This window comes from Vombatus ursinus, unplaced genomic scaffold (assembly GCF_900497805.2).
Source record: "Vombatus ursinus unplaced genomic scaffold, bare-nosed wombat genome assembly UNPS02014801.1, whole genome shotgun sequence".
In the NCBI taxonomy this organism is placed as follows: Eukaryota; Metazoa; Chordata; class Mammalia; order Diprotodontia; family Vombatidae; genus Vombatus; species Vombatus ursinus.
The window spans coordinates 27,021,184-27,040,200 of record NW_020954579.1 but is presented as its reverse complement, the minus strand read 5'-3'; the positions used below and the strand labels follow the sequence as shown (position 1 = coordinate 27,040,200).

General features: G+C 37.8%; 1 protein-coding gene and 1 pseudogene across 2 annotated transcripts in view; one reads left to right on the top strand and one right to left on the bottom strand.

The window, feature by feature from the left end:
* HELZ (helicase with zinc finger) overlaps nt 1–19,017 on the top strand; it is a 274,664-nt gene that overhangs the window by 13,255 nt on the left and 242,392 nt on the right. The gene's annotated exons all lie outside the window — the stretch shown is intronic.
* LOC114051181 lies at nt 7,827–11,413 on the bottom strand (annotated as a pseudogene).

Sequence of the window (19,017 nt, the reverse complement as noted above, 5' to 3'; positions counted from 1 at the left end):
TTATTCTTTGGCCATTCAGCTAGTTTTAAATCTGCTTAATTATATTATCATCTAGCCTACATCCTTCCATTTTTTCTGTAGGAATAGCACAATAGCACAATAGTTCTTAAAGCACAGATCTAAAGTGTCACTCACTGTTTTATTTAACATTGGTACATGAAATGTGTACCTGCTTATGGATAACATGAAATCTAGTAGACCTGAAAGACAAACAACTCTTGTTGTGAGAGAACTCAGCCAGTGTTGCATCCAAATAGCAGCCCTGAGTGAAATAAGGCTGGCACGTGAATGGCCAGCTTACTGAAGTCAGAGCTGGATACATGTTTTTTCTGGAGTGGCCACAGTGATAGGGAGGGTAGTACAACTCGTATAAGTTTCACCATCAAAACTAATCTAGTCAGCAAGCTTATATGCCTGCCAAAAGCTGTGAATGACAGACTTATGACAATACAATTGACATTTGCAGGAAAGTGCCACACCACCATCGTCAGTGTGTATCCTTCCATGACTAACCCTGATGTGGTCATATAAAAATTTTATGAAGACCTTGAGACCCTCATCATCAATGTGCTGGTAGGACAAGTTTGTAATTCTGGGTAACTTTAACACCAGAGAAGGCACAGACTATCAGACGTGGCAGGGAGTCCTTGGGAGGAATAGAGTCGGAAACAGCAACAGCAATGATTACTTACTACTAAAGATTTGTGTGTCTCATGACCTCATCACCAACACTGTCTTCTGTTTATCTAAATGTTTACCTAAAACTTTGTGCATGCACCCTCATTGGCATCTAATACAGTCATCGTTTCCACATCATGGGTGTTAGGAGTGTGGTGCCTCTGTGATCTGGAAAATCTGCATAAAATTTTTTGGCTTCCGCTTTGTACCAGAGAAGTCTGAATTTTTTCTTTTATGGGGTGTTTACAGTACCTTATTGTAAAATTTGGTGGTCATAGGCTTTGTGTCATTTGCTGTCCTTTACATGTTGTCTGTGGCTTCTGCAAAACTCACAAAAATTTCCTATTTAATTCTTATGCTAACCCACAATATAGCAAAACTGTGACGGGGAAAGTTGTGATGTGGAAGGAATAACTATGTCATTGTAAGGAGAAGAGACAGTACAGCTTGTGAGAGTACACTCAATGCAGCTTCTGAGGCTGAGATGCAATAGAGTGTGGATCGATTCTCTGCTGCTTGTGCTAATTTTGGCCTGACAACACCAAGAAAAACAAGTTTTTCTACCATCCAGCACTGCAGCATCCACTCTCAAGACACTCTTAAGGTCTCTCTGACGAACTTGGGAATCAATTGCATGACGTGGGAAACTCTGGCAAAAGATCACACAGCATGGTGTGCCCATGTTAAAGAAGGCACTGTGCTTTATGGGTGAAGCAGAATTGTAGTAGCTTAAAAGAAATGTGAGATATGCAAATTTAGAGACATCTCCACTCCAAATGTTCGTGTGAACTATTTGTGCCTCACCTGTGGTAGAGCCTTCTGAGCTGCTATTGGTCTGATTAGCCACAGTCAGCCACACTGTACCTTGACTCCAACATAGTGATATCATTTTGGTCTTCTTTGAGAATGAAGTTCAGCATCCAGCCTCTATGTTTGGAATGTACTCCAAGGAATCATATCATAATAGCATTAGTGCCCTAAGAAGAGCAATGGAGATGGAGCACTGGACTTGGAATCAGTGAAGATCTGGATTCAAATGTTACCTCATTTTCTTACTGGGCAAGTCATTTAGCCTTTTGACCTTAGTTTCCACACCTGTAAAACGAGGGGTTTGGACTTGAGGTCCTTTAGGGTCCCTTTGAGTGCAAAATTTATGATCCTGTGTATGATTTTTATAATATTTCCACCTTTATGTAAATCTCCAGGTATTGTTTATGTTCACATTACTTTAGAATAAGAAGAAAAACGTGGTGTGGGATGAAGGCAGCAGTACCTTTAGTCATCCTGTGCTTAAAGTTATCCATCTTTTACTGATGGCTGTATTGCTCTCATAAAAAAGTCTTTTTCTTTAATTTTGATTATCTTTTTTTTTTTTTGGGTGAGGCAATCGGGGTTAAGTGACTTGCCCAAGGTCACACAGCTAGTATGTGGCAAGTGTTTGGTCTGAGGTTGGATTTGAACTCAGGTCCTCCTGACTTCAGGGCTGGTGCTCTATCCACTGCACCACCTAGCTGCCCCTTAATTTTGATAATCTTGACTTCTACTCCAATTAGTCTGCCTTTTTCTATCGTTGCCTCTTTTAAATAGGTATGTAATAAGACAATATTGCTGTGATATTATTTTTTTTGGCACATTATAAATTCAATTTTTTTCTAGGTATCTCAGTTAGAAAAAGTTACTATGTTTAATGAAATTACTTGTCACTATCTTTTTTTTTTTTTTTTTGCTCTGGCTTTTCACAGTTTATCTGTAGTAAACTAGTTACTGTCTATCTATTTGTTTAAAGCCTGAGCAAGCCTGAGTTTTGTGGGAGTACAAGCTTGAAAAAAAATCTCTCAGTATAATGACATTTCTTCTAACTGTAGAAATATTATTTTATGTATTGTAAGAGGATTTGTTTGATTACTTTCTCTAAGTGTAGGCTATTTTTTAACCTCTATCAAGTAAAGTCAGTTATTATTATGAACTAATGCTTGATGCACAATTTTAGGTGGAACTAAAAGTTGATACTGTGTAGACATTTTGATTGCTGTTCCTTTCATTTGAAAAAGATCAGTACAATAGGTACTGAAAGGCAGCTAGCTGACACAGTTGATAGACCCCTAGATCTAGAATCAGGAAGATCTAATTTCAAATGCAGCCCTGAGAAGGCTTATTAATTATTGGAATAGTATAGCACCTACCTCCCAGGGTTGTTGTGAGGATAACATGAGATAATATTAGTAAAGGACTTTGTTGAGTGTTAAGGTTACAAAGACAAAAACAGAAACAGTCCCTGCTCTGAAAACATAATCTGTTAGGGAAACAGATATACTTATGAGCGTATTCAAAATATGTGCAAAGTAAATACAAGGGAATTTTATTTTATTTGTAGGGGAGACAGTAGCAACTAGGAGATTAGGGAAGGTAGCATGTGTAACACCAAGTTTAAATTCACGTTGGCAGTGGAAATCCCAGAGATCTTCTGTGTGGCCATATCATCTACAGTTTAGAAGAGTGTAGTCTTGGAGTTTGGATACTTTTTTTGTTAGTTTAAAACATAGTATTAAAAAACTGGGCAGCTAGGTGGCATAGTGGAATGAGCTGAAGAAGGAAATGGCAAACTACTGTAGTATCTTTGCCAAGAAAACCCCAAATGGGGTCACGAAGAGTCGGACACGACTTAACAAGAAGTTAAAGAACTAAATCAGTATCACCTTGTCTGAAATCACTCCTATTAAATTGAATTTTCTCACTGGAGAAAGTGAGTACCTTTATTTATGGGTAGAAGTAATTAACAAATTCTTTATCATAAAAGAAAACCTCTTAATTTTCCTTCTAAATTCAAGTCCTTGTCTCAACTTAGCACTGTTACAGATTGGGTCTCCTGTTGGACAGCTACTACCTTTGGGTTCACAGAGTACCTTTTGGGTCCACACTTGGAAAACTATAGCTCTTGAACTTCTGCTGGTAAGCTTACCTTTAATAGTTAGAAGACAGAATCAATTTAAAACAAAGGAATTTACTAAGAAAGCATAGTAATAACAGTAGTTAAAAAGCATCCATATGCCCCTAACCCGAGGTAAGAGTTAGCACAAATTTAGAATATGAAGAGTGAGGCACAAATGTGGCCAAGTCAACTCAGGCCTTTTTATACTGTATATCTTCTCTCCTTCCCACCACCAACATGGTCTTTCTTTTCATGTCCAGTCTTCACATTTCTCTGTCTTGAGATGGATGAGTCTCTTGCCTGGGGTTACTGAGCCTGCTTTTCCCAGCTTGATTCCCAGCTGCTTGGGCCAGTTCTTTCTTGAATCTCTATCTCTCTTCTTTGTTGCCAGAGGTTTCTTCCTTGAAACTATTTCTTGTATGGGATTCTGTTCCTTCTCTCTTTGTTTCTCTAGATAGAGTATGTATCTGTCTCCTTCTGGATGTGTTTCAGCTTCACCTGGAACTCTTAAACTGAATGTCTTTTTAGTGTCACTCAGTGTGGGCTAACTTTAGCCAAACTAATGGTCTAGGTCTCTTTCTAATTCTGTTGGAGACTCTTTCGAACTTCCTTTGGGGATAATAAGGTTTGCATTGTTTTACATATGAATACCTCCTTAGTTATTTCTTCTGTATGGATGGATGTTCTCTAGACACTTGAACCTCTTCTGAGATTCTTTCCTTCTGCTTCTCTAATTCCCTACTCTCTCTAGTTTGTCATTCCAGGGTGTGGTCTCTGGTGGTAGGATTGATAATGGTGAAAAGGAGAAAAGGAAGGCAAGTTTTTGAAGCCTCTTTTGATCCACTATTTTTTTGATTATTTTCCCACTATTTAAAAATTTTTTTTGATCTACTATTGCTTCTGCCTCTACCATTTCACTTCCCACCTTCCCACCTCCCTTTGTGTTTTCTTCTGGGACAGGAGTCTAGGGAAGAAATGAGATTTGATTCTTTTCTTCTATAAATCACAAGAAGAGAGAAACAACAGGAAGTGGCAGTGGAAAGGGAAGCAGATGAGATGAGATAGGCTTTAGTGCTAGGGCTGGGAGGAGTAGGAAAGATGTGTCAACTGGGAATTGTGACTCTTGGCCTTTATACTGGCAAAAGGCTCCCGTTGCTAGTGTTTCTGATAAAGGCCTCATTTCTCAAATATATAGAGGATGGAGTCAAATTTATAAGAATATGTCATTCCTCAATTGATAAATGGTCAAAGGATATGAGCAGGCAGTTTTCAGATGAAGAAATTAAAGCTATCTGTAGTCATATGAAAAAATGCTCTAAATCACTCTTGATGACAGAAATGGAAATTAAAACAACTCTGAGGTACCACCTCATACCTATGAGATTGACTAATATGACAACAAAAGGAAAATGATAAATGGTGGAGAAGATGTGGGAAAATTAGAACACTAACACATCGTTGGTGGAGTTGTGAACTTATCCAACCATTCTTGAGAGCAATTTGGAACTGTTATCTATATCACAAATTCCATGAAGCCATTGTTGAATCAGGAAGAAGCTTCATTAATGACCTGGGAAGGTCCCAGATGTGCGACATTTTTTATTCCTTATTCCCCATTCGCATATCCTTCCTCTGTTTCCCCATTGGTTGGGTACTATAGAGGTTACAGCTTATCTGAAGCACCTGATTTCCCCAAGTGAGTCTCCACCCCTAATTACATCTCCTACTCCCCACAATTCAGAGACCTCAGCCCTTACTTGGGAACATCCCTTTTGATGTTAATCTATACCTAACCTCAGAACTGGTTTTCCTCTGGTTAGTCTATTCACCTCCAACCCCACTTTAAACTCCCTTTGTTCAACTTCCACCCAGCCCCCAGAGTGCATTTTTGCATTCCCTCCCAGTTTAAACTGACTCCAATGCTGTCAGGTAGGGTTCAACCCCTGATTGAATGATATGCAGAAGCAACATCCTCAACCACATTTTCCGTAGAACTATGCCCAAAGGGCTATAAAACTATGCATACCCTTTAATTCAGCAATACTACTACTAGGTCTATATCTCAAAGAGATCATAAAAAAGGGAAAAGACCCACATGTACAAAAATATTTATAGCAGCTCTTTTTGTGGTGGCAAAGAATGAGAAATTGAGGAGATGCCCATCAATTGGGGGAATGGCTAAACAAGTTGTACTATATGAATATAATGAAATACTATTTTATTGTGCTATAAGAAATAATGAGCAGGCAGATTTCAGAAAAACCTGGAAAGACTTGTATGGTCTGAGAGAAGTGAGAAGAACCATGAGAACATTGTACACAGTAACAGCCACATTGTGCGATGATCAACTCTGATGGACTTAACTCTTCTCAGCAATGGAATGATCCAAGACAATTCCAAAAGACTTATGATGAAAAATGCTATCAACATCCAGAGAAAGAACTATGGAGTCTGAATGCAGATCAAACCATACTATTTTCCCTTTTCTTTTGCTTTTTTGTTTTTTCTTTCTTGTGGTTTTTCCCTTTTGTTCAGATTCTTCTTTCACAACATGACTAATGTGGAAATATGATTAACATGATTATACATGTGTAACCTATATCAGATTGCTTGCTATCTTGGGGAAGAAGGAGAGGATAGAGGGAGGGAGAAAAATTTGGAACTCAAAATCTTATAAAAGTGAATGTTGAAAACCTTAATGTACTAAATGTGTAATTAGAAAAAAAATAAAATACTGTTAAGAGGGGGGGAAAGGCTCCCATTTGTGCCTGCTATTTCCTCAGAGTTCTCATTTCTTAAAAAATTTTTTTTTCAAGATTTGTGTTCAGTTTATTATTTTTTTGTGAGGGGAAGCTCACAGCATTTATTTTTTATTTTTTTAACATTATTATTATTTTTTTTTTGGGTGAGGCAGTCAGGGTTAAATGACTTGCTCAGGGTCACCCAGCTAGTAAGTGTCAAGTGTGTGAGGCCAGATTTGAATTCAGGTCTTCCTGACTTCTGAGCTGGTGCTATATCTACTGTGCCACTTAGCTGCCCCTTTAACATTAATTTTTAAAATTTTGAGTTCTGGTTTCTCTCCCTTCTTCTGGCCCCTTCCTTATCCATTGAGAAGGTAAGTAGTATGATACACATTATACATATGAAGTCATACAGAACATATTTCTATATTAGCCATGTTGCAAAAAAAGAAAAGAAGAGAAAAAGAAAATTTAAAAAAAATAGCTGTAATCTGTACTCAGTTGTTCATCAGTTTTCTCTCTAGAGGTGGATAACATTTTTTATCATGTGTCCTTTGGAATTGTCTTGGATTATCCTTGCTGTTACTGTTTATAATGTTTTCCTGGTTCTGCTCACTTTACTTTGCATCAGTTCTTATGAGTCTTCCCAGGTTTTTCTGGTCATTTCTTATAGCACAATAATATTCCATCACAGTCATATACCACAACTTGCTTGTCCATTCCTCAGTTGACAGGCATTTCCTCAATTTCCACCACAAAAGAGCCACCACAAAAAGAGCTATGATACATATTTTTATGCATATAGGTTTTTTCCTTTTTTCTTTGATCTCTTTGGGATACAGACCTACTATTGGAATTGCTGGGTCAAAGGGTATCCACAGTTGTTTTTGTTTTTTTTAAATTTTAAACAAGAAGTTTATTTAAACAACAAGATGTTTGACTTGAAGGGAAAACTATCTAGGATCAATTTGTTTATAGTAATTTATCCTTACTGAGAGACAGATTGCCCTACATGTAATAGCTACATACAAAAAAGTTGTAAAATTGTCCTTAGTTTTACAGTGATAAAAGAAAAACATTGAAATTATCCACTCAAACAAGGTATGCAAGGATTTTTTTTTTTAAACAGTGAGAGCAAAATAACTTACTGGAATATAAAGATAAAAGTTGAATGAGCATGCCACTAATGGAGAAAAGGGATATTTTCACAGAACCAGTTTGTTTTTTCCCCTCCCCATCTCCATTTGATATTGATCAAAACATACTATCAACCATTTAGTTAAAAAATACGCATTATGCCTGTGCACATATACCAGTTGCTTTATGTATAATAAAGGAATGGGGGAAGGGAATCAAAGAAGAGAGAAAACTATACTGCAGTAGTCAGGATGTAGATGAACCAAATCTTGGTTTTCTAATTGTCAATGTATTGTTTTCCTTGGGAGCACAGTTCTAGAGTAGAGTTCCATGTTCTCTTTTTAGTAAGTGCCTCCTGTCTGCTTGTGGAACAAGTCAATTGTATCTTCATCCTCCATTTCCAGCTGTGCAGGTGTGTCTGCCTCATTGTTTGGTGGCTTATCAAATCGAAATCTGATCTGCCTCGATGAGAAACCCTGTCGTTCACAATAAATAGGCTTTCATTAGTTTACTAAGTGGTGTGTACTTCTTAATTTAAAATTGCACTACCAAACCATCTTACCCTGCCGCCTTCAGATTAATGTGGTCGTTGTTTTCAGTTTTGACTCCTTCCTTTGGCTTTTCGTTGGCTATGGGGAATCCAGGGCTCTCTTCAGCTGATGCTTCACCAAGTATCCACAGTTTTATACCCTTTTGACATAGTTCCAAATTGTTCTATAGAATGATTGGACTGGTTCACAATTCCACCTATTTGCATTAGTATACCTATTTTCCCACATCCCCTCCAGCATTTATCATTTTCCTTTTCTGTCAGGTTAGTCAATTTGATAGGTTTGAGGTGGTACTTCAAAGTAATTTTAACTTGTATTTCTGTGATTATTCATGATTTGGAACTTTTTTTCATATTACTATAGGTACCTTTGATTTTTTTGTCTGAAAACTGCCTTTTCATATCATTTGACCATTTATTAATTGGGAAATGGTTCTTTTTATAAATTTGACTGCGTTCCCTATATATTTTGAGAAATGAGGCCTTTATTTGAGAAACTTGCTGTAAATTCCCCTCCCCCTTATTTGCTGCTTTCATTTTTGGGTGTGTTTGTTTTGTTTGTACAAAAGCTTTTTAATTGCATGTAATCAAAATTATTCATTTTACCTCTTGTGATCCTCTCTCTTATTTGTTCATAAAGTCTTCCCTCATCTATAGATCTGATAGGTAAAGATTTCCGTGTTCTCCCAATTTTCTTATGATATTACCCTTTATGTCTAAATTACGTACCCCATTTGACTTTATGTTGGTGTACAGTGTGAGATATTGATCTGTGCCTAGTTTCTACCAGCCTACTTTTCAGTTTTTCCAAGAATTTTTGTCAAATAGTAAATTCTTGACCCTCCTTTTCCCTCCCTTCTCCTGCCACAGCATTCAATTCAAAATTCCCTTTGGTTTAGCCCTTGCTGAAGCCTTAGGCTTTCCCAGAACAGAAGGAAACAACACTGGACTACATTTCCCATAAACTCATGCAGCTAAGCTCTGAAAGTTTTTCCTCTTGCCCTCAGAGTGATCAGTCTGTAACAGGCAGCTACCAGTTCTGTAACAGACAGCTATGATGCTCCCCAGGGTTTTTAATTTTGCAGCACCTTACAAATCTCTGCTACAATAATGCTTGACATCTGGAATTATACAACACAGGATTAACATAAGCATCAGCTCTTAACAGGTCAAAGATGATTAACTCAGAGACCTAGGCACTCACCTTAGGGTGTCCTTCACAGTTAACATACATCAAAATACATGCACTAGGCATATCCCAGGTATAGAGCACTTCTTGACAGAGTACTTTTGTGATCTCATGTCTAAATTATATGCAGAATAGAATTCATATCAACATAGTAATGTATATCCACAGAATGCAAGCAAATATTGATAGCAGCAAAATAAAGCAGTAAGAACATCATCAATAGACTGATTTTGAAAAATGCAGAAAAAACAGCATATTCACAAATAAGTGGTAAAACTATATGTTTAATAGATTATTCTAGCTACCATTCATGCATATTAACAAAAGCAAATTTAAATTATAGAGTACTGATCAAGAATAATGAAGCAAAAACATATTCAAAACATGTAGCAGTTAACATTTATCATTGAGTTAATTTAATTTCATGCAAAGCATACATTACATGGGCAAGCAAACATTAATTTTATCATCTGGCCAACATATTTAACCATTTCTGCTGTTTCCCATTGTAAGTTAGTCTGGGACATTGTAAATTAGTCTGGTTGAATATGCCTAATTCTATTGTGACCTAATAACCTGTCTGCCCTTGAGCTAGTTGATAGTTTGGGCTGATCATAATCATAACCATAGTCTTGCCTTTGTAAATATGAATTTGTAGAGGGCCTAGGCCAGTTAGCACTGTGACTATACTCTGTGGTGTATGACCATACACTAGAAGTTTTGAAAGGTGAAATACTAGGTAGAAAAGGTGTTCCTCTCTGGCTCCTGGTATTTTCCATTATTTGAGTTTGTTGTCAGGTTGTAGACTACAGAGTCTTCTTCAGTTGAAATGTCTGTTTATCAGCCATTGTCTGGATCAGACAGTCTTTCTAAGATTGGCAGAGTGGCAGGTGATCTCTTTTGCTTAGAATCCACTGAGGTGAGTATCTGTCAGTCTACCTGCCTGTCAGGAAGTCCAGCTAACTTGCATATAGGCAGTAAGTAGTTATGGTGGATTGTTTTTGTAGGACATCCACCAGTTTGAGGGGCTATTTTGTAAACAGGTGATTAGCCAGTCTCTCTCCAACATGGTATCGGGTAGTTTTCTATTAATCTCTAAACTTGTATGTCTCTGAAGACCTAAATTTCTCAGCAAAATTATATTGCCTGGTTGAAGATTTCACGATGAGCCCAGCCATCATACTTTCATTTGTTTCTCTCAGCGTACTTCTGAACTGAAGTTGTAGATTGATAGTGAGTTTCTTTTATTTCTTTCTTAGCCATGAGATACAATGGTTATGTTTGCAGTTTCCCTATCCTCAGAGATTCCAAAACAAAAGTCTATAAGTAGGCATGGCTCATGCACCAGTTGGCAGGGTGTAAAATCAGTGGTGCTCATGCACCAGTTGGCAGGGTGTAAAATCAGTGGTATCATTCCTGGTAGAATTATGTGAATATATCAGAAAAACATGTTAGCTCCATTGAAATTTTTGTTTCCTTGGATCAGTGCTCCTCTGTGGGTAGTTGAATTGTTCAGGTAGATGGTCCCTTTAAGAGTGGTGATACATTGTTCTAAACTTGATTTCAACCAAAGCTATTATCTCCTTGATCAGTGTACTTTCTTTTCTTTCTTTTTTTTTTTTTTTTTTTCTTTTTTTGGTGAGGCAGTTGAGGTAAGTGATTTGCCCAGGGTCACACAACTTGTAAGTGTCAAGTTTCTGAGGCCGGATTTGAACTCAGGTTCTCGTGACTCCAAGGCCAGAAGCTCTATCCACTGTGCCAACTAGCTGCTTCATCAGTATACTTTCAAGTGTTAGATATGGATCCTGAAAGGAAATTCGTACACTGAGAAATACTTCTCCCACAATACTTTAGCAACCATGAAAACTTTCTGAATCCTGCTTGAGTGTGTCTACGTAGCTTGTAAAATTGTCAGTTACTATTAATGGCTTAGATCAATATACACAAGTTCCAGAGGTTTGCTAGTTTTTATATTCTCCCTGGATTCAGCACAAGTTAGGGGTACTTTTTTTGGATACATTGAGCATGTGTCCCAGTTTCTTTGTGACGTCTGTTGTCATCTTGGGCCAGTAAAATTTCTTTCTTTTTTTTTAAATTAATAAATTTATTTATTTTTAGTTTTCAACATTTACTTCCACAAGATTTTGAGTTCCAAATTTTCACCCTATCTCGGCACCTTCCCCCACCATTCTGAACCCCTTCTTCTACTCTGTCTTCCCTTCTATCTCTCCCCCCCTTATCTTTAAAATTTCTTTCTTACTAGCTCTAGGGTCTTCTTTGGACTCCTATTCATATTCATCATTTAAAACTTTCATGGTCATGAAGTAGGTAGCATTAATTGCTTCTAGGACCGTGTATGGACTCAGCAAAAGTCTGTTACAGTACTCAAAAGCACAGCTCTAAGTTTTGTTATTGTTTCAATAAGGTGCCTTCAAACAACTGTCACTTGGTATCACCTTATTACATTTTGGTATTACTTCTTGCAGTCCTTCATCAGCTATCTACTCTCATTGCTAGTCATCCATAGAGAACTTGAGGCAAAGAAACTAAGTTCACTTATACTGCTGGCATGCTCTCTAGTGGAAGTCCTATGCTTTTGTCTATACTGCTATTTGCTTTTAATTCAGCTCCTTGGGTATTACGTATAGTTTTCATACTCCTTCAGAGTTTACTAGCTTTGGTATTATGTAACTACATAATACCAAATTTTCCAGGTGAGGCATCTGCATCATCATTAGTCTTCCTTGGCTGATAGTGTATGCTGGATTTGCCTTTGGCTGGTGGTACCTTCCATCTCTGGCAAGTAGCATCTGGTTTGGCACTGGTCAGCGTATGTCAGTGGATTGTCAGCTCCAGCTTGTAGCTTTGCTTTGTACACATGAACTTTTCAGGGAGAATCTACTTCAAAGCCAAGGTTCCTGGCTTGTATATGGAGTAGCAAGTCATTGCTCAAGCACCTTTTGGCACATGCAACTGTTTTTTGGGCAACCATCAATCTCTTGGTATAGGACTGCTCTGAAACTCTTCAAGTTGATGTTGATGTTTGAATAAAAAGATTTTCTTGGGTCGACATAGGCCAATACTGGTGCATATTTTAGGCATTTGACTAAGTCTTTGAAATCTTGTTTACATCTGTTTGTTTGTTCCCAAAGGGCATTTTTGGTTATTAAGACAACTTTTCATTTCTTGTCCTTCTGCTTCTATGCTTTTTCAATCATATGTTTTCAAATGAGGTAATTCAGTGTTTCAGCAGCAGATAGCTTCTAATAAATTTGTGTTAATCACTAAATGCTAGAGGAGTCTTTAGATTTTAAAAGTTTATTGGATATAGCTAAATTAGGAATGCTTCTGTCTTTTCCAGGCAGTCATTCATACCTTTATGTTATATGCTTACTTGATAGAAGCTCTACAAAACTGGCATTTGTCATTTGAGTTTTTGGCCATTCTCCTCCTCTAGGTGATCTAACATTTTGATCATTCTTTACTCATTTTCTTCTAGGGTCTTCCCCTTGAAAATTATATCATCAAGGTAGATCAACACTTTCAGGTAGTTTATGTTTTCAGTTACTTCCTCTATCAGTCTTTTAATGGTACGTGCCCCAGAGATACCTTGGGGTATATGCTCTAACTCATAAAATCTAGCTGGGCTGATTAATTTTGTCTTTTTTGTCGTTCTCTGCTATGGGAATCTGGTAATAGTCGCTGTGCAAATCTAGTACTGAGAACCACTGGTTGCATAGCGATCCAGAGACTCTTGAACTCTTGGCTAGGTGTTCTGGTCATTTTTTTCAGCCATCTGATAGTTAACATACATTCATATCTTTCTATTCTTCAGTACTATCACTATAAGCAATTCATATGGGCTTTTGGTCTCTGTGATGATGCTGGTAAATAATAGTCTCTTGACATGGTCTTGATTTCATCCATTACTGATGAAGGAATTTTCCTAGCCCTTTCCCTGAGCAATTAGGAATAGATGAACTAGATCCATTGGGTTGCTTCTTGGGCATATTACATATCCTATTCATGCAGTGAGATGAGTTTCTGCTTGAAGCATTCTTTCTATTCTCATAGTATTTGGGATTTCCCCAAATCAAATATCTTTGGATCTGTTTTAGAGGTTGAAGACTGAGTGCTGTTCTGTTGTTTACTCTTATTGTCTGACTCTGTCTTTCTATATGTACCTTTGCACAGGCTACATGGATGGTTAAAGCATGCAGGTATTCGGTTCCAGATTCTTATCTGTAGTACTCTGCTAATATCTTGAATATAATGAGATTTTTTTTTTCCCGATTGAAGATTCCAGCTGGGCCTTACATTGGCACTTGGTCAGCAATTTCTTTTAGGAGAAATAACTCAATTTATCTTAAGTATGCATAGATTTTTTTACTGCTCCAAGGCCAAAACTCTCTAGAGACTATAACAATCTTTAAATGTCTCGTATCATGACAGTAGCGTGATCGTCCCTTTGCCCAACTGTCTAATGTGATGTTTAAAAAGTTTGAGAGACATAATTTCTGGATAATTACTCATTTTATTAATAATGCTAACATTTTATTAATAAAAGATGTCAGTGGCACTCTCAAATGCCAAAGATCCTTATGATGGCAGGCTTGCAACTTACATGCCATTGGAAAAGGGTGTGTTCCTGAGGGTAGCAATCGATTCTAACCAGTTAACAATTAATGAGAAAATTAATATTAAAATGAGATGTGTGCTCATTGTAATGAGACCCTTGGGGGTACATGACTTGGATCACCCAAGTTTTGGTTAAAGAGACTTTATCAATTTCCATATCACTTGTCTGACAAAAGGGAGAATCCACATTTTCTCAGACCTGTCTGAGTAAACACAGGGAGCAGGAATTCACCCATTTACCTAAACTTAGAATTTCTTTTACCATCTTTGATTAGATCTTAGCCATTCTGACTAGATAAGTCTTTGAGAAAGATTTTCCACACTGGTTGATTTCTGGATGAGTAGGTAGGAAAGGGGAAAAACCTTGGTCCTAATTCAGTAATTAATTAATAATACAAGAGAGAAATAATAATTTCTTTCACTGGGACAACAGTGCAGTTCATATCCTCAATTTTCACCATTACCTTTGCACAAGGTCCTATGTGTACAATTGGAAAAGACCCATTAGGAATTGCTGATGAGTTATTTTTCATTGCTTAAGGGGACTGAAGCAATCTTCTTGCCTTGCTGTTGCCTCCTTCTTCTGGAGCTAGTCTTACAGCCCTCAGCTTCTATGGTACTAGTGCTATATCCTCCTCTTGCATGCTTATGTCCTATATAAGGACATGATTTCCATGATTGTAACACTTTTGGTTTTCCTTTTGTGGTGTTTTTGTGTTAGGTTGTCATGTTCTTCATTCTCATGTTCATTATCTTTCTGGGTGGAACAGATTTGCTCATGGATCCACTTCTCACTCGATTTTCTTTGAGTTTCTTTGAGATGACTTAGCACATGTTTTCCTTCCTTAGTTTCCTTGGACCATGCACAAGAAAATGTATTTGTAGTGGTTGAAGTTGAATCTTTGCAGTATAGGCTTTTGTGGACCCACTTCAAAGTTCTAAAATGATTTCATGTGGTCTTTCAAGTCATCACAGTTTGGTGACTTTTTCGATGCTGTAACACTCTCTTAAGGATATCTTTAAGTCAAGCATTTCCTGTAGCCCATTGGGTACTTATGTTTATGTCTTCATCTTTGGGGGTATTAGTCTTCCTGCTCCCAGTCTTAGATGCTATCTCTACCTTTCCCCTCCCCCCAAAATGGTGGAATTCAGATGGTGGTTCACTTTTGTATTGGATGATATTGCCAAACTCAGCTTTTGTTATTGTGGCAGTGTAGCCAGCATTGTAGAAGAATAACTTGAGTTTTTTATGCAGTCTAGGTATGAGTCTAAGGTTTCTTTGCTTTAGATCCCATGGATATAGGATCAGATTTTGGGTCTTTAAAGTTTTCCATCCAAAGCTAATCTTATCCCTGTCAGAAGCTTACAACCTCTGTAGGAATTCTGTTGCATGCCCCATTCAGGTCTCTATAGAGTCTTTCTCAAGAGGGCAAAGATTCTTTCTGAGAAAGTTCTGTTTTGGGCTTTTTTTTTTTGCTACATGTAACTAGGTATTTTTTTTTAACCAAGATGAGGCTTCTTTATGTGATGAAGAGAATCTAACCCTTATCACTTCATGTAGAGATGAGCTGTTTCTTTCTACTATCGTGAACCTAGGTTTAAACTCTTTTCAGAGATGTTATCCTACTAGTTGATCTAAGAGGTGCTAACCTTCCATCAGAAACAGGTATAACTTTAATCTTTGGCATAGACAATATGATGTAAAACTTACTTATAGATAAGGTTATCTTATTCTGATGGGAAGAAACTCATGTCAACTTCCTGTACTGGTGAGAAACCAAGTGTATATCCCCAGTTTTTACCTCAGTTGTTGTGCTTTTTTTTTTTTTCCACTTATCCTTGTTAATGTTTTCTATGCCACTCTATAAGGGAATATTGTAAGCCAATTTCTAAGTACTGTCTTGGAACAGTATGAGGATGGGACAATATCCTATCTGGATATTGTTTTGTCAGGCATTTTTGAGTGATCAGCTGTCAGGTAATTCTCAGAGCAAAGCCCTATGTGAATTCTATCAACTTCGGTTTGGTGTGGACTATTCTATAGTTCCCCAATACTTTTTTGCTTTTTTTTTTTTGTTTTGTTTTTAGAGGCAATGAGGGTTAAGTGACTTGCCCAGGGTCACACAGCTAGCTAGTAAGTATCTGAGGCTGGATGTGAACTCAGGTCCTCTTGACTCCAGGGTTGGTGCTGCCCCTCCCCAATACTTTTTCTGAATCATTTAACATATTTATAATATCTTGTTAAATAACCATAGTTTCCACTCTAGACATCAGTAATTCCTTATGAATGTTAATGCCCATAAAATGACAGTAGTTTTAAAGTACTATTTATATTTTTATAATATTCTCTCCCTTGTTCCCTCTCTCCCTCACTTTCTCCAGTATCCATGCCACATACATTGACTCTTCCTTTCACTTGAACACCTAGAGGCCATTTTAGGGTTATTAATTGGCCTGATTTCAATATTGTTGTGTCCCAAGGAATAGGGAGGTCCAAGGAGTGGGAGAGAGATGGGAGAATGGGCAGTTGGTGGTGCAGTTAGAAAACACATACACACACACACACACACACACACACACACACACACGACATTTATTGATTAAGTTTGCTGTCTTATATGGACGTTATTTGTGGTGCATCAAAGATCACTGATCACCATAACAGATAAAATAATAATGGAAAAGTTTGAAATATTGTGAGGATTACCAAAATGTGACACAGAGACATGATGAGTACATGTGCTGTTAGAAAAATGTCGCTAATGGAATTGCTTGATACGAAGTTGCCACAAACCTTCAATTTGCAAAAATGGAATATCTGGGAAGCACAATAAAGTGAAACGCAATAAAATGAAGTATGCCTGTTCTTGTATTTTGTATTTTGCTTTACTCCCTCAATATAGTATATCCTATATGGAACTTAGGAGAGTTTATGTTTGTGTATGATGTTATTTAGAATAGAGTAATTCATGGTATTTGCTAGACAGTGTTTGTAATTTTTCTTATTTCTCAACAGGCATGATTTGTCCCCTTACTGCCTTTCCTCTTTTCCTCCTTTCTACAGTATTTTGTGTGCTTGGTGAAATAGCTGTAGAAGTTTAGAGAAACATGTGTTGCCTAAATAATAAATATAGCGCAATTGTTTTAGTCATTGTGCGTTTGGTTTTCCTGGCCCTGCTTACTACTAAAAGAATGACTTGTTTGATTAAATTTGATGTATCCTTTTCTTAGGTAGCATCCTTTTAAAATCTTACTGTAATTTTGAATCCTGTTGACTGCCTCCTTCTGAATACTCTTTTTCTTTCACTTCTGTGACACTGCTCATTCCTTAGTCTCTTCCTACCTATTTGACTGCTTTTCAGTCAGTCCCCTTTTCCAGTTCTACCATCTACCTCCTTCCTCCGTAAGTATGAGTGTCCCTCAAGGCTTTGTCCTAAACTTTCTTTGGTTTCTATGCACTCTCCCTTGGTGATCCCATAATTTTCCATGGGTTCATTTAGGACTTGTTCAGAGGACTATCAAATCTATGTATCCTTTGCTGGATTTTCATATAGATAATGCTACCAACTATGGGTGTCCCCTAAGATTTTGACCTGGGCCCTCTTCTCTTTTTTCTTTGTATTCTTTCTTACGGTGATCTCATTAGAGCCCATGAATTCAATTATCATCCCTTTGCAGATGACTTCCCATATCTATATCCAGCCCCAATCTCTCTCCTGAGTTCCAATCCAACATAATAACTTATTGACATTTTGAATTGGATGTCTCATAGGCATTTCAAACTTAGCATGTACAAAACTGAACTGATGTTCTTTCCTTGGACCCCCACTACTATCCTATCTCTTTACTGTATTTCCTTATTACTGTTATTTATTACTGTTACCACCATCCTTACTGTCAGCTTTATAGCCTTGGACTTATACTCAACTCTTTGCCCATGTTCAATCTACATATATAGTCAGTTGCCAGATCTTGTCATTTCTTTTTTTTTTTTCCCTTTTTAGGCAGTTGGGGTTAAGTGACTTGCCCAGGGTCACACAGTTAGTGTCATGTGTCTGAGGCCGGATTTGAACTCAGGTCCTCCTGACTTCAGGGCCAATGCTCTATCCACCAGGCCAACTAGCTGCCCCTGATCTTGTCATTTCTTTCCCCACGTCTCTCCACTCACATAGCCCCAGCCTAGGTCAGACCTTAATCAGCTTTCTCTTGGACTATTGAAATAACCTTCTAATTGTTCTCTCTGTCTCTAATATCTTTCCCACTCCAGTCCATTCAACACATAGCTACTAAAGGGATTTTCCTAAAACATATGTCTGACCATGTTATCCCTCCTACTCAGTAAACTCTTGTACTCAGCAATCTGAAATGGTTTCCTATCACTTCTGAGATCAAATATAAATTCTTATGTTGGATATTTAAAGCTCTTCGTAACTTGACCCCTTCTTATAGCTCTAATTTTATACATTACTCCCTTCCATGTATTCTGTGATGCACCCGTACTGGCCTGTCTGCCCTTCCTCACACGTGAAGCTCTTGTCTCTATCCTGGCTATCTCTCATCCCTGGAATGTGCTTCTTCTTCACCTCTGCTTTTTAATATTCCCTTCTTCCTTCTAGACTCAGTTCCTATGCTACCTTTTGCAAGAGCCCTTTCCTAATACCTCCTTGCTGCTAGTTGCCTTCCTTTTCCTCTTATTTTTTTAGCTTTGCTTCTAGCCTGGTCTCTGCAACCATTATCAGGGGTAACAACTCCTGTGGAGAAGAGACCCACTATTCATGCCATCATCAACATCAGTCAGCCTCTACCAATGGGAAAATGGGAAGGTAAGCCCAGACCCTTGAAAAGTGCAGGTCACTACCCCTTCTCCTCATTTACCCTCCTTCCTCCTCCCCCTCCTGCCCTACTTTCAGCTTGGGTCCACAGTGTGGAAGTCATCCTTAAAGTAGATATGACCTGGCAACTGTGTCTGTAGGTGCTGCAGCCCCTGCCTCTCAACTGGCACAGCTAGTGATGACGCAGAAAAGAAAGTTATGGTTCAGCATCAGAGATGGATATGGTTTAATTGATGGAAATGACATTAAAGGAGAGATATTGCTATGTTCTTTGTAACTGTACCTTACCGAGCATGTAGCAAAGATCAGCTTTTTTAGCTGAG